General features: G+C 37.8%; 1 pseudogene; it reads right to left on the reverse strand.

Annotated features, from left to right (window-relative positions):
• Positions 1-13,705: 13,705 nt before the first annotated feature.
• On the reverse strand, positions 13,706-14,871 carry LOC134363714 (uracil-DNA glycosylase-like; annotated as a pseudogene).
• Positions 14,872-15,684: the final 813 nt, after the last annotated feature.

Genomic DNA, 15,684 nt, shown 5'->3' on the forward strand with positions numbered 1-15,684 from the left:
CATTCTCCTCAGCATTTGGTGGAGTCATTGTTTTATTTTAGCTCTTCTTATTGGGACATAGTGATATCTCATAGTGTCTTAATTTGCATTTCCTTAATGGCAAAGATATTAAACAACTTTTCACTTTGCTTATTTGCCATCTGAATATCCTTTCTGGTGAAATACATCCTCTTCTGTTCATGTCTTTTGCCCATTATTCTAACTGGATTATTTGTTTTCTTACTGCCAAATGTTGAGTGTTTTTTACATATTCTAGATAACAAGTCCTTTGTTAGATACGTGGTTTGCAAATATATTCTCCTAGTCTGTAGCTTGTCCTGTCATTCTCTTAATAGGGTCATTCTCAGAACAAACTTTTTTTTACTTTTGACAAAGTCCAATTTACCAAATTTTTTCTTTTAAAGATAGTGATTTCAGTGTCATGTACAAAACTCTTCACCAAACCCTAGGTTCCAAAGATTTTCTCCTATGTTATTTTCTAAAAGTTTTATAGTTTTATCTTTTAGATTTAAATAAACAGATGATCCATTTGACCTTGATAATTTTTAAAAATTTTTACTGTGAATAGATTTTGAACAGATACACAACCAGAAAAACATTTATAATGATTCTCTAAACCCATCCTCTAGATTTAACTATTGGTAACATTTTTCCTTATTTACCTCATCTTTTTTACTTTTGCTGAATTTTTTAAAAAGATATATTAGATATGATATTTGACTGCTCAATATCTTAGAATATATCTCTAAAAGTAGTTTTCTTCCTATGGAAAGATTATTAATACATACAATAAAATTTATTATAATTTTATCAACATAATTTAATACTGTCTGGGGCAGTGGTCCAGAACATCTTGATCTTCAGAGTGTGGTATAAAGGCAGAGTGATCAGGTAAGTTATGATGCAGAGCTTGGAACAGACGGGGCTGAGAAAGTGAACATGAAGGTAGCAGTGAAAATCTGACAAGTTCAATTCAATCTGATGGATATTTACCCAGCAATTGAACACTTACTTCATGAAAAGTACTGTTAGTCATTTTGGCAAATCCAAAAATTAATAAAGCACTTCTTTCTCTCTAGGAGGCAAAGTGATGTCCTGAGACAGAAAATGTGGTAGAAAGAATCAGGAGAGGACTCCTGGGGGGAAGGGATTTTAGCTATCCAGAAAAAAGCTTGATTTTTTTTTTTTTAATAAATGTTTTATTGAAACACACGGAATGTACATATTTTGGGGGTGTAGAGTTATATTTTAATACACGTATACAATGTGTGATGATTTCATCAGGATGATTAGCATATTAATCATTGCAAAACTTAATCATTTCTTTGTGATGTGAACATTTGATCTCCTCTCTTCTAATTGTTTTATGATATGTAGTAAATCATTGTTAATTATAGATCATTTGGTCAACTGTACACCAATAGAACTTATTTTTTCTAGTTGTAATTTTGTGTCCTCTCACTATCCCCACTCCACCTCTTCTTTTCTGCCTATAGTAATCACAGGTCTTTTCTTTCCTTTTAACAGCTCAACTTATTGTTATATATTTGTTTGTTTGTTTTTGTTTTTAGCTCCCACATATGAGTGAGAACATGTAGTATTTCTCTTTCTGTGCCTGACTTAACATAATTTTGTCCAAGTTCATTCATCATGCTGTGAATGGCAGAATTTCATTCTTTTTTGTGGCTGAACAGTATTCCATTGTGTACATATGCCACATTTAGGTTGCTTCAATATCTTGACTATTGTGAATAGAGCTACAATAACTATGGGAATGCAGGTATCCCTTCGACATGATGATTTCTATTCCTTTGGGTATATATCCAGTAGCGGGATTGCTGGTTAATATGGTAGTTCTATCTATAGTTGTTTGAGAAAACTTCATACTGTTTTCCAAAATGGCTATACTAATTTACATTTCCACCAACAGTGTATAAGGATTTCCCTTTCTACACATCCTTGCCAGCATTCGTTATTTTCTCTGTCTTTGACAATGGCCAGTCTAACTGGGGTAAGATGATATTTCAATGTGGTTTTTATTTGCATTTCCTTGATGATTAGTGGTATTGAGCATTTTTTCATATACCTTTTGGCCACTTGTACATTTTCTTTTATTCAGCTCCCTTGCCCATTTTTAAATTTTATTTTATTGAGTTGTTTTAGTTCCTTGTATATTCTGGATATTAGTTTCTTGTCAGATGTGTAGTTTGCAAATATTTTCTCCCATTCTGCAGATTGTCTGTTTGCTTTGTTGATTATTTCCTTCACTGTATAAAAGCTTTTTAGTTTGATAAAATCCCATTTGTTTATTTTTGCTTTTGTTGTCTGTGCTTCTGAGGTCTTATGCATAAAATCTTTGCCCAGTTCTATGCTTTGGAGCATTTCCCCTGTGTTTTCTTCTAGAAGTTTTATAGTTTCATGTCTTACATTTAAGTCTTTAATCCATTTTGAGTTTATCTTTTGGAGATGGTGAGAGATACTAGTCTAGTTTCATTCTTCTACACATAGATATCCAGTTGTCCCAGCACCATTCATTGAAGAGGATGTCTTTTCCCCAAGGTATGTTTTTGGCACCTTTGTCAAAGATCAGTTGGCTGTAAGCACATGGATTTTCTTCTGGGTTCTCTATTCTGTTCCATTGGTTCATTTGTCTGTTTTTATGCCAGTGCCATGCTGTTTTAGTTACTATAGCTTTATAGTATATTTTGAAGTCAGGTAGTGTAATGCTTCCTGTTTTATTCTTTTTGCTCAGTATTGCTTTGGCTTCTTGAGGTCTTTTATTGTTGAGGTCTTTTTGCTGTATGAATGTTAGCATTGAAAAACAGCTTGATTTTGATAGTTGAAAATAGGTATGAGGGCATTCAGATAGAGATCATCTTAAGTTAATGTGTTCATTTATTCATTCATTTCTTTACTGAACTCTTTTTTATGTATTTATTTTTATTGATTATTGACAAATTATAGTGGTATATATTTATGAATTACCAAGTGATGCTATGATGTACATATAACAGTGTGGAATGATTGGATCAAGCTAATTAACATATCCATAACCTCAAATACTATCATTTATACCTCCTGTCTAACTGAAACATTTGTTCTTTGACCAACATCTCCCTATTCCCCCCACTCCTCAGCCCCTGATAACCATCATTCTGCTCCCTGCTTCTATGTGTTAGATTGTTTTAGATTGCACATATACGTGACATCATGTGGTATTTGTCTTTCAGTAATTCATTTATTTCACTTAGCATAATGTTCTCCAGCATCATCCATTTTGTTGAAAACGACAGAATTTCCCTCTTTTTTTAAAGCTAATAGTATTCCATTGTATACATAAAACATATTTTATTTATCCACTCATCTGTTGATAAACAATGGATGATTTCATAACTTGGCTATAGCCATCGCTAAACTCTTATTAATCACTAGGAATGCAAGATAAATAAGGCAAATTTCCCAGATCAATAAAGTGTATGATCTCTGACCCACGGGGATTTTTCTTCTATCTTAAATTAAGTCAGGCTTTATTCTCAGAATGACCTTTGTATCAGTTTCCTAGTGATGCTGTAACAAAGTATGAAAAACTGGGTGGCTTAAAGTACCAGAAATTTATTCTCTCACTGTTCTGAAAGCTAGAAATCTAAAATCAAGGTGTTGACAGGACCATGTGCTGTCTGATGGATCCATGAGAGAATATTTCTTTGTCTCTTCCTAGCTTCGTGTGGTTTCTGGCAATCCTTGGTATTCCTTGGCTTGTAGATTGCAATCTCTACCTCTGTTATGCCATATTCTCCCATGTCCCTTGCTTCTTCTTATAAAGAAACAAGTTATATTGGATTAAGTGTCATTTCTACTTCAGAATGACCTCATTTTAACTTAATTACATCTGCAATGACCCTATTTCCAAAAAACGTGCCCATTCTGAGGTACTGAGGGTTAGGACTTCAACATTTCAATATATTTTGTTGGGGGTGGGATTCAATTCAACCCATAACAACCTGTGAGATTAAAACCATTTACTTCTATAAAATGTGCTCCTTGGGTTTAGCTCATTTAAAAATATTTACAGCTTTGCCTCAAGAACAGTTTTCTCAACCTATGTTGAACTACACACTCTCTGGGGGAACATGGGATGCCATGACTATGTGATGAGCTTGAAAGGAACAGTGTTAATTCCTGGATTTTCATGGTCAGTGTGTTTTTCTCTTAGTTTTTGTTATTTAAGTATGATAACACGTTTTTAATGATATTATACTGGATCCATCTTATATTGTGCAAATATAAGTTGAAGCTTTAAAGTGCGATCTTTTAGAGTATTGTTTAACAATAAATTTGTGCATCTGTTTAGTGAAAGAGTACCCATTACTACCTACAGGTTTTTTGGCAACTGAGATACTTTTTCATCTACAGAGAACTAAACAGGAACTAAAGGACATTCAAAACAACAGAATTCCAGCTGTTTGGAATTATGAGTCCGTGTCCTTGCTCCTTGTCTTCCTAGACAGCTGCCTTCACTGTAACAGCTTGAGAGCCCTGCTTTTCACTGACCAGATGCTTTTGAATGCCTGTTATGTGGGGGTGTGGACTCTGTCAGGCAGCCCATGCCTTGTATCTATGAGATGCTCAGTGAATGTTTGTCAAATGAGAGAATGCTATGGAGAGGCAGGGCTTCTTATGTTGGGTACTTTATGCAGTTGATTTCAATTATCTTCTATAATTACCAAGTACCACTACAGGAGCATGGCACCAATGGGCTGGGTTAAACGCTGGTTCAGTAATCCTTTGATCATGGTACCTCATCAGTTATCTTAGCCTCTTTAATGCTTAGTTCCTTAGTCGGTAAAATTGTAAAATAATACCTACCCAACAAGTTTGTTGTGGAATTACCTGGTATAGGGATTGCAGTTTAGGTCACATTTGGGGAATTACAGTAGAGAAACTATTGCTTTGACTCCTCCTTTTTAAAAAAAAAATTCTTCCCTTCCCTTTCACAACATCACTCAGAGACTATAAGACCCTAAGTAGGGTTTCATTTCTAAAGAGGTGAGAGCTTCAATCTATTACCATCAGCTCAATTTAATGACATACACCTCTGTGCTGGATTTCTGCCCTCAAAAAAGTGACATATGCTTGAGAAGAATGGATAGAATTTTCTCAGACTTTATCATTACCATCATCACATTCTGATAACTGTCATATTGTCATTACTTTTATTATTGATAATTATAGCTAACATTTATTAAAAGTTTGCTGTGATCCAGGCACTGTGCTAATAACTTCCTATTTAGAACTCATTTAATCATCATCATGACCCTTTGAATTAGATACTATTCTTTTCTATACAAGTGGAAGAAGCAATATAACATAGTGGGTAGACCCTAGACCATAGGGGTTAGTCTCTAGATCTAAACTGGCTAGATCCAAATTCTTGCTCTACTATGTACTAGTTGTATCATCTGAGGCATGTTATTCAATCACTCTGTGTTCTATTATTCTCAATAAAATGGGAGTGATGATTATGATAAGATTACTTGTTTATAGGAATATTGTGAAGATTAAATGAGTCAAAAGCACATAACATTTTGAACACATTTCACAGAGTGAGAATTCAACAAATGTTCATTCTTTTATCTCCATCTTTTAGATGAAAAAACAGACTTGGGGTACTTAACTGACTAGATTGAGGCTAATAATTTTGAAACAGAGGAGCTGAGATTTAACCATACGCAATCTGATTCTGCAGCTTGCATTCAAAACCTCTACACTCCACATCTAAATGGAGTTTAGCCACTAAACCTGTCAACCATTGGAGAGCTGGCACAATGCCATATAAATCTAAGGGCCAGGGGAGTGGCACAAATGATAGGGGCTCACAGGACATTCCTATGGACTGGAGTGAAAGTGAAATACAACTCTGGAGATTTTTCATGACACTCTCCAACAGGGTGGAGACATGCTGATTTAAAGCCCTTCAAATCCTGGGGATTGAATTGCAGAAAAGGTCAAGAGCAGGGATATGGGAATGTCTCAGTTGCCTTTTGAAGCCTGGGCTCAGCTGGAGTTTTAAAGGGCAGAAAAAAATTCCACTTTGCCTTCTCTTTCCTCCTGGGTTTGGTAGACCGAGGACAGCCTGTTCTGAGTGTGGGTTGAACGTAGAAGTTGGACACCCAGGGTGGTTTAAGTTGCTATGCTGAATATGGAATCCAGTCTCTCTGTAGAAAACAGCCAGTGGTTAGGCTGCCCTGCCTGGGTAATCAGCCCAGGTGCTGAAATGAAAAGCTTTATCAAACAACAATTCGCATAATCCCAACCTAGGTACTCAACTCCCAGCTCTGTCAGATGCAAGTAGCAACAGCAATGGCTGAGTTTTGACACAGAAGTTTGATGATAAATAAAAGCAACTGGCTGCATGTTTTATAAGAACAAGCACACGCATTTTCCTCTTTGTTATTTTTTATTATGTGCATAGGCTTGAGCCAAGCTTTTCTGAGTTTTAGGAGTGTTTCTTGTTTTGCTTTTCTTTCTTTCCTTTTTTTTTTTTTTTTTCTTTTATTTTTATTTCTCAAACCTGGCATCCTGAGTATTGCATGACAGAGTTGATTCAGAAGCAATCTCCAAGACTTCTACTTGGGGGGGCCCAACCAGGCCTAAATGAAAACCATCATGGCAAGTCCTGGGGGAGCCCGAAGCTTGAGAACAAGCGTTTTAATGGAGGCAGGTTGCCAAGGACCCTCCTTTTTTTTAATAAGGAGCTCGAGGTATGCAATTAGGTGTCCCAGAATGTCTCATTCTCTGCTGAGTCTCCAGAAAACTGTGTATATTGCATACGGCACCTTGATTTTTCTTTTTTATAAAAATGGGCCTTTATTTTTATTCCAAAAATGAAGACAGTTAGGAATCTTTGAGAAAACCTCTTTACCTAAGCAATGAAGTCTGAACAAGTGAAACTCCTGTCTGCAGGAGTTAAGTCAGATGATGTTAATCCCCTCCCTCAGATCATGTCTCATTCTCTTTTCCTGCTCCCTCCATAATGCCTCGTCTGGGACTAGCTCACTTGGCTCTTTATTCAGAAACCTGGCTTAGTGTTGAGTTGTGTGTACTGCTTCCAAAGTTCTGACAGGCACCTCATATTCAGGGTGTACAAACCATGTCTCAGGCCCACAAAACAACCTGGCACTAGTGAGAGAGAAGACTATTGGGTATGAAAAAAGGATTTTATAGGCTACCTCTTTCATTTGACCTGTTATTCCCAAAGTTCTCCCTATGAGTGATAAATACCTATGATTACAAAATGTCCTTTGCAAGCCCCCTTTCTGGTCTAAACTTCATTTTCTTTTCCCCCTCAAATGTGGGTGTTAGACTCAAAATGTCCAATGTTTGTTTTGACTCTGAAATTATGTATTTTTTTATGATTGATATTTTAGTGCCTCCATCCTGCAAAGGAGCTTTCTTAACCTCATGGTAGGAGTATTATAAACAAACATAGCAGGCATAGCAAAGCTCTTACAATTCTTCCTGATTACCAGCTAATAATCAATTTCATAGAATTTTTGTAACTTCTACAATGTCAGGTCAGTTACTTAGAAAAAAATGGCTTTAAGAGAGCAAGAATATTAATGTGTAAGATCAGGAAAGATGAATATTTGGGAGTCTATCATGAAATTCTGCTTGTTAATAGTGGTAAGCAATCTGCAGCTTGAAGACCAAGGATCTCCTCCTTTCTCTTACATCTCCTCCCAATTGCTGCTTTCCTTTCCTCCTTCTTCCTCTCCTTCTATTCCTTCCTTTCTTTTTCTATCCTTCAGTGTCAATAGTACTAACACCTAAATATTGATGCACTTAACATTTTGCCTGAATAAGATACTATGCTGGCTACTGATTCATTGCGTATCAGTTCTAAATTCACCCATTTTTCCTGCTCTGTGAAAATGCATATGGGCCCTTCAAACATATTTTTCTTCGCTAGTTGGTATGATTAAGCTTTGTAGGTAGAGGGTGCTATGGCTCAGCAGAACCATATCAGGAGGAAGATGTGCTTCCTGGCTGTGGTGTGCTCCTCTTCAAAGGTCCTACACAAGACTTTTTTATTGCTAGACATCTTTAGTGAGCATCTTCTCCAGCGCTCAAATCCTGCAGCACGGGCAACATCTCCAGCATTTGGTTGCTACAGTGCATGTTGTTCTTCCAGCACCAGGCTCCAGCATCATGGACTCAGACAGCTTCTCTAGTACCCTGCTCCTATAGTGCCTAACAGCCAGCAACAACCATCATCTAGCAGTTTCCCTTAGCATGCCCATTGGATCATTTCATAGTGGAATGCCTTTGGGGTGATACTTCCCTGTGAATAGCTTTCTGGAGCACCCTAGGGGAGAGATTCTGGCAAGTTCTAGAAGAGTGATTTCCAGCAAGTTCTGCAGGATGGCATCACAGTGACTTCCAGCCATTTAGTGAGACACAGCCATGTCCTTTAATAAATAAATAATTTATTAAATCAATAAATTGATTTAATTTAATATTAAATTATTGTCAATATTTTAATTAACAATAATTTATTAATTAATAATTTAATGATTGGCAATTATTAATTAGATATTAATCATTATTTATTAATAATTTATTGTATTAGTTAATTAAATTATTGTTATTAACAAACAGTATTAAGTTTATTAATGTAATAAACTTTACATTAAACTTTCCCTGTTCAAATTACTGTGTGGTTTCTCCTGATTGGACTTAAGAGTAATACACATATCTCAAAGAAAAAAAGAGAGAACATAGCACTTTTCCTTAAATTTCAGTCTTCTGCAACCAAGGTGATTCTAATATGGTTTTCATCTTGTCTATATTTTGGTAAAAATTGCTCCAATTAATTATGAAGTCAATTCCTCACCTGAAAGAGTCCTTCTCTTAATATTTGTCTTTTCTCTCCATTCTCAGTCGGAATTTTCTTCTCTTTATCAGCAGATCTTCTAATTACAAGATTTCCCTGGATGTCTCCACAGATATAGGGCTTCCTCTAATACTAGAAATTTTATAAGCTCAACGTCCATTTAATTATTTCCTAAATTTTTAATCAGTCAAAATTTTCCCTACTTTCCTTTTTTCAAGAGGTTCTAATACCAATTTTTAATCTCTCCAAAAGGCAACAAGACTAACACTTCCTAATCTGCAAAAAAATATGACATTTTGTAGCCAGACCTTGTGAATAAATCTCAGGACACCCTGGAGGTACTTCACTAAAACTCTTAGCTATATTTTAATGAAAATTTTGGGTGAGAGGATGTTCCCAACTCTACTCTGTAAAAATTTGCTCTTTGACTCAAAAGTAAACCAGTTAAGTCTGTGGTTTTGTTCGCCTTAATGACTCACCTGTATATATATACAAGTCTCTGATTGGTTATCTTCTCATTTACATGCTCTCTGCCTTCTTCATGTACTTATTTCTTGTTTCCTGCAGAAGACTGCATAAGTAAGAGCAAAGCAATTGGAAGGGATGTTAAGGTGACAGCTTCGAAAGAGCAAGAGTGCATACTTCCAGTATGAACCTGGCCTTCATATCTTGGGCATGAGGGGTAACAATCAGCTCTGTATCTCATGAACATTCATAACCAATAAAAAGAGAGCGAGAACACAGCATCAGATGTAGTCAAAGAGGTTGTTTTGTATAGGCAGCGGCACCCACCCTCGCATGGAAGCAAGGGTTGGGGTGGAAACTGCAGAGACTAGAAGTGCTGTAAGGAGCAGAGTTAGGAAGACCTTGGGAGTTAGTTTCCAGCAGTCACACTCACGCAGCTTCACCAGGACTCTCTTGTTTTTATTGACTTGGTTTACTCATAGATGCTGGGACAATATGTGTGATTGACACATATATAATTGTCTGCTCATCCTTCCTCATCTTCTAGATTCTGCCTGATAGAGTTCGGATGTGTTGTTCCCACCAAAACTCATGTGGAAATCTGATCCCCAATGTGACAGTGTTGGAGCTGTTTGAACCATGGGGGCGGATCCCTCATGAATGGATTAATGCTCTCCCTGGGGGGGAAGGGGTAGTGAGTGAATTCTCACTGGGTTAGTTCCTGCAGGAGCTTGTTGTTTAAAAGACCCTGGCACCTCCCCACTCTCTCTTGCTTCCTCTCGCCATGTGATCTGCTTGTACCCACCGCTGCTTGCCGCTTTCCACCATGAATAGGAGCAGCCTGAGGCCCGTGCCAGATGCAGCTGTCCCAGAATCATAAGCCAAATAAACCTCTGTTCTTTATAAATTACCTAGTCTCAGGTATTCTGTTCTAGCAACACAAATGGACTAATACACTGCCCTTCATGGTTACCTGCTTCATAGACTACATCTACTCAGATGGAGAGGGATATTGAGCGGAGGTAAGCCAATCACACAGTTTTCTTCCATGTCTTCAAAATAAATTTCCCTCTTCATGTAAATTACTTCTGCTTTGTTTCCTTTAACTGAAAACCAGCATTTGATAATATCTTAGGTTAAGTATACAGAAGGAACATAATATTCATTGAGCACTACTATGTGCCAGGCATTCAAAAGAGACCAAATTTGCTAGCTAATTATAGTATAAAATACTAGCAAGATATCTGACAATGAATATAATTATATTTGGAAAACATGATAAATAAGCAATGCTAAATAACCTCAGCCCAGATCAATTCAGCAGTGGAGTAAACTTTTCAGATTTGTCATCCTCACTTATTAGGATACATTTCAAACTTTCAACAAGGCTCTTTACTGAAGTTCTTTAATCATTCAAATAATTTATTGTAAACACCTGCTGCTAAGATGTTTTTCAGACCCCAAATATGCTTTCAGCTTTTGTAAAGTGAAATCTTGAGTTTCAGTCTAATTGTCATTCAAGTGTTTGAACAGATCGAAAGCACATTAAATGGACAACGCTCTTGGCCCTACAATGCAGTTCCTGTAGCTTGTCTTCTTACGGAAATTAAATTGTTGAAATAACAACTCTTACATAATGTTTACTTAGTCATTTAAATGTCCGGTGCTTAAACCTATGGATCTCTTCTTAACCAGCAAGGGAGAATATTGTGACTTCAGACATTCAGTAAGAGAAGCCAGCCAATAAATCACTATGATCAAGACAAACAGAATTTTGATTGAGATATTTAAAAATGACAAAACTTTATGTTTTGCTGTTCTGTAAAATGAAGGATTAAGTCCATTAGCTAACATTTGCTGAGCACTGTTTAAATGTTTTACCTCATTTAATCATTGTGTAGATCACTGAATGTCACAATGAATTATGTACTTTGAACTATGTATATCCTGTATATAGTCCTTTCACAATTATTTTGGACTTGGTCATATGAATTGATTTGGCCAATTGGACATTAGGAAGCATGATGCAGGCAGAGGCTTGATGATTGCTTGTGCACTAGGGCTTTTTCTCTCAAAATGTTCCATCCCTTTCTGAGAGTCCCTCAAATCTATCATGTAAAGAGGATTGGCTACCCTGCTGAAAAAAGCACACAGATAGGAGAGAAAAATGATAATAATGATGCCTGGCTAAGAAATCACTGTCAAGACTTGACTAGATTTGTTGCAAGAGATAATAAATTGCAAGTGTTTTAAGCCGTTAAGTTTTAGGAAGATTTGTTACACAAATGACAAAATAACCTTCATTACTTTTGAGATTAGTACTTTTATAATACCTTTTTACAAATGCAGAACGTGAAGCAGAGAGGTTAACTTGCCATCGGTAACACAGGTGATAAGTGGTACAACCAAGTTTCAAACCTAGGCATTCTGCTCCAAACAGTACACTACACTATTTCTCTAAGATGAAGATACCTCTATTGGCAATTCTAAAAAGAGTAACAGATTTATGAATGTTTACTACAAGGCCAGCACCATCATAAACTCACTAACCCTGTGAGGGAGTTTTATAGATGTTTGCTGTTTTGAGGACTTTCATTTTTGAAGGTTTTTTGTCTGTTTTTGTTGTTTTGTTTTGTTTTTGGTAAGAGGACCCGCTATTATCTTTTGGAGAATTGCCTCCTTTTTTGTGTGTGCAGAATTGATGGCAGTGGCTATTGAAGATCTCTGCCATCCCTTAGACAGAGGTTGGGCACGAAACCTAAGCTGGACCAATTAGAATCCCCCTTGTGAGAAAGTGAGTCTTGCGTGTAGAATACCATAAAGACAGAAACACAGCTGAAGCTCATTCATTGTGGGATGTATGCACAGGAAAGATTAGAAATCAAAACAAGAATTCCCCTTTAATTAGCTTTAGCTACTAGGTATCTACCCTTTTCTTTGCCTGGTTCTCTGGTCTTTGCTTATGAGTAACTTTAATACATTCCTTCTCTGTTTTAGTTAGCCAGTCTTGCTCTGCTGCATTTGAGGAAGGGATTATTTAAACATCAGGAAACTTAGTTTCATTGAGTCTACATAACCTGCCCAGGGTTATGGGCACATCTTAGAAATGGCAGACTTGGGATTCTAATCCATATTTTTAGCCTGAAGCCTTTGCTTTTAACCACTCCAATCTTAGATGCATCAGTCTTTTAGATTCTCTAAGCTGCATATTTTTAGATATATAGATCTCTATGTTGTTTGGTAATCAAAAAGTAACATAGATTATTATTTTAACACCATGCAAAACATGTTTATTAAGATATGATTTAATTTAATGTTGGTAGCATTTACAGAAGAAACTATTTGTAAAGATGGTTATGGGAGATTGGAAAGAGCATCAGATTTTTTTTTTTTTTTTTGAAACTTCAACAATCTTTATTTCCAAACTTGAGCAGGGTTAACTCTTTAACCTGGCTAATAGCAAAACCATCTCTAACAAGATCAAAGATGGAGGTGCAGACCCAATAAAGATTGTCTCTTTAAAAAAGGATTGGAAAAAAATATGTAATCTGCATAAGTATTTTTTCAAAAAGTAAAATTCTCTAGTATTGTAGAAAAAAGTATACCAGTGATTTCAGATCATAAAAAACAGAATTTGGCAGTCTGTGTTGCCTTAAAAACCCCAACTCAGGATAACCCTAGGAGAAAATCACCCATTTAAAAAAAAATTTTTTTTTAGATCCCTTTTCTCCTCTCTTGCTCAACTTCCACCGCTTATTCCAAGAAACACCCCCAAATTACAGGATAAACAAGACCCAGCTCATTTCTCTCAGCCTCTACCTGTTAAGACTCAAACCAAGGACTATTCCTACAGAATCTTCACCTCTACTACGATCAGGATGCCGTTCCCTAATTCCTGGGCCAGATTTCTAGAAACTTGCAAAACATCTCCCTGCTTCCCTCAAGGAGGAGCCTAAGGGCGCCTTGAAAGATCAAGAGGGTAGGCAGTTCTTCTGGAATGCTTGTGGGCTGCGCAAGGGATGAGGGTGCCTCCTTTATAACAAAAACAGCCAACACCTTAGAAGCTGAAGTCTAACCTACTGGGTAAAAAGTAGCAGCAGGTACCAAACTACTTGCTGTACAAAAAGGTACGCACCTCCCCCTTTACTCGTAAAGGTAAGGGAGCTGAAGAGAGCCAGGTGCGTATGTGACCTCATCTGCATTTTAGGCCAAAGCCATGGTGCAGAGAAAGACATTCGGTCTTTGCTGTTTCTGCCATTTGTGGCAGCCTGGTTCACACTGCTTTCCGGAAGCTTTTTCCCTTTATGCAAGAGTACTTAAGAATTAATAGAAAACTTTTCCATTCAACTTCAGAACTGACAAATACTTCAATAGCAGTTTCTCAAAACCACTGATGGAGACAGAACACCCCTCAGTTCAGGATCACAGCTCCTTCCAGTCGATGGGCTTCTTGCCAGACTTCTGCAGCAGCTCGTTGGTTTTAGAAAAATGTCTGCATCCAAAGAACCCTTTATACATGGACAACGGGGAGGGATGAGCAGTCTGCAGTACATGGTGCCGCTTCCTGTCAATGGCCCTTCCTCTGAACATAAGAGCCCCAGAGCAGGAAGACAAGGCCATTCGAATTTTGATTTAGCCAGGACACAACTGCGTTAGTAAACTGCTCCCAACCTCTCTTCTTATGAGAATTGGCTTGACGGGTCCGAACTGTGAGCACAGCATTGAGTAGGAGAACACCTTGTTTGGCCCACCCAGATAAATCTCCATGGCCAGGATGAATAAAACCACCGATGTCAGTAGACAGCTCTTTAAAAATGTTTTCCAAACTGGGCAGAGATGGAACAGGTCTTTGAACACTAAAGCAGAGCCCGTGAGCTTGATCGGGTCCATGATAAGGATCCTGTCCCAGGATGACAACCTTCACATCTCTTATGTCACACATTTGGGTCCATGTGAAGACTTGGTGTGGGGGTGGATAAACAGTATAATGTTTTCTTTGTTCTGCAACACATCCCATTTGCTTTATAAAATACGGCTTCCCGAACTCTCCTCTGAGGTGCTTCTTCCAACTCTCACCAAAGCCCATGGGCACGTTGCGGGCCGCGGACCAGCTGCTCAGGGCTCAGTGGCGAGGAGGGCGGCCTGCCGGGCTCGTCCTGCTCAGCCTGGGCCTTCTGGGCGGGGCTGTCCTGCAAAGGGTCCCCGCAGAGGCGAGTCACGAGCTGCAGCTGCCCCGTCCCGGGCGCCAGCAGCTTCCGGCCCAGACACAGTGGCCCACCACGGAAGGTGCTCGTTTGTGGAGCAGGTCCGAGCAAAACCGGACCACGGGAGCCCAGGATTGGGCCCTGTCCGAAGATTTGGAGGCTGGTACTAAAGTGGGGCAGGGAAAGGGGCTGTGAGGCAGGCCCGCGGCGTCCCCCGAGAAATTCACGCGACGAAGGACAAACACCGAGGCGCCCCGCTATGCCGGACCCGCCACGCGCGTCCCCACGTGGCCTTTTCGCCAAGAGCATCAGAATTGAAGAGAATAAATCGTTCTAAACTATGCCTCTTTGTGTTAATGGACTTTGGCGAAATAGTCTAATACTGCTGAGGGTGTTCTGAATTACCTCACCTATAAAATGGGGTTAATAATTCTTATAAGCTTGTTTGGGGTTAAATGAAATTATATATTCAAAACTGCTTGTTATTTAGTAGGCACCCATATTTACTTGTTGTCAACATAAAGAAAGTTTCTGTATTTTTTGCTAAATCATAAGTGACAAAATCACTTGTTCACTCACTTGACCAACAAAGTTAACACACGGTACCCCACAAATATGTACAAGTAAATACTGAAATAAAAGAAAAAGAAATATAAATTCTTCACTCAGTCATTAATCATTTCATGTTGGCAAAACATGTTTATAAATATGAATAAGACATAGGCCTCCTCCTCCTAGTCTACTAGAAAAGGAAAGAGAGAAATTTTTAAATAATTAAATATGACGTATTAAAAGCATTATTACTGGAAAATGCAAGTGCCATTTGGAAATAAAAGATAGAGTCATTGGCTCTTATTTAGTGACTACCAGAAAGGCTTCACAGAGGAGGTTGATGTTTCACCTGTGCCTTGTAGAATAATGAGATAAGTTGAGTGAATCTTAAAGAAATTAACCAAAATCACATTAGTAGGAAATTGTTGAGTTAGAATGATCATCTACTAATTAATGTTTACTCCAAATCTAAGCCTTCCTTCACTCTACCATTTATGTCTGTCAACTTGGTTTAAAGAGAAAAAAAGAAAGAAAAAAAAATCCATTTTATCAGAGGGTTTGGAGTGAAAA

Source organism: Cynocephalus volans, chromosome 15 (assembly GCF_027409185.1).
Source record: "Cynocephalus volans isolate mCynVol1 chromosome 15, mCynVol1.pri, whole genome shotgun sequence".
In the NCBI taxonomy this organism is placed as follows: domain Eukaryota; kingdom Metazoa; phylum Chordata; class Mammalia; order Dermoptera; family Cynocephalidae; genus Cynocephalus; species Cynocephalus volans.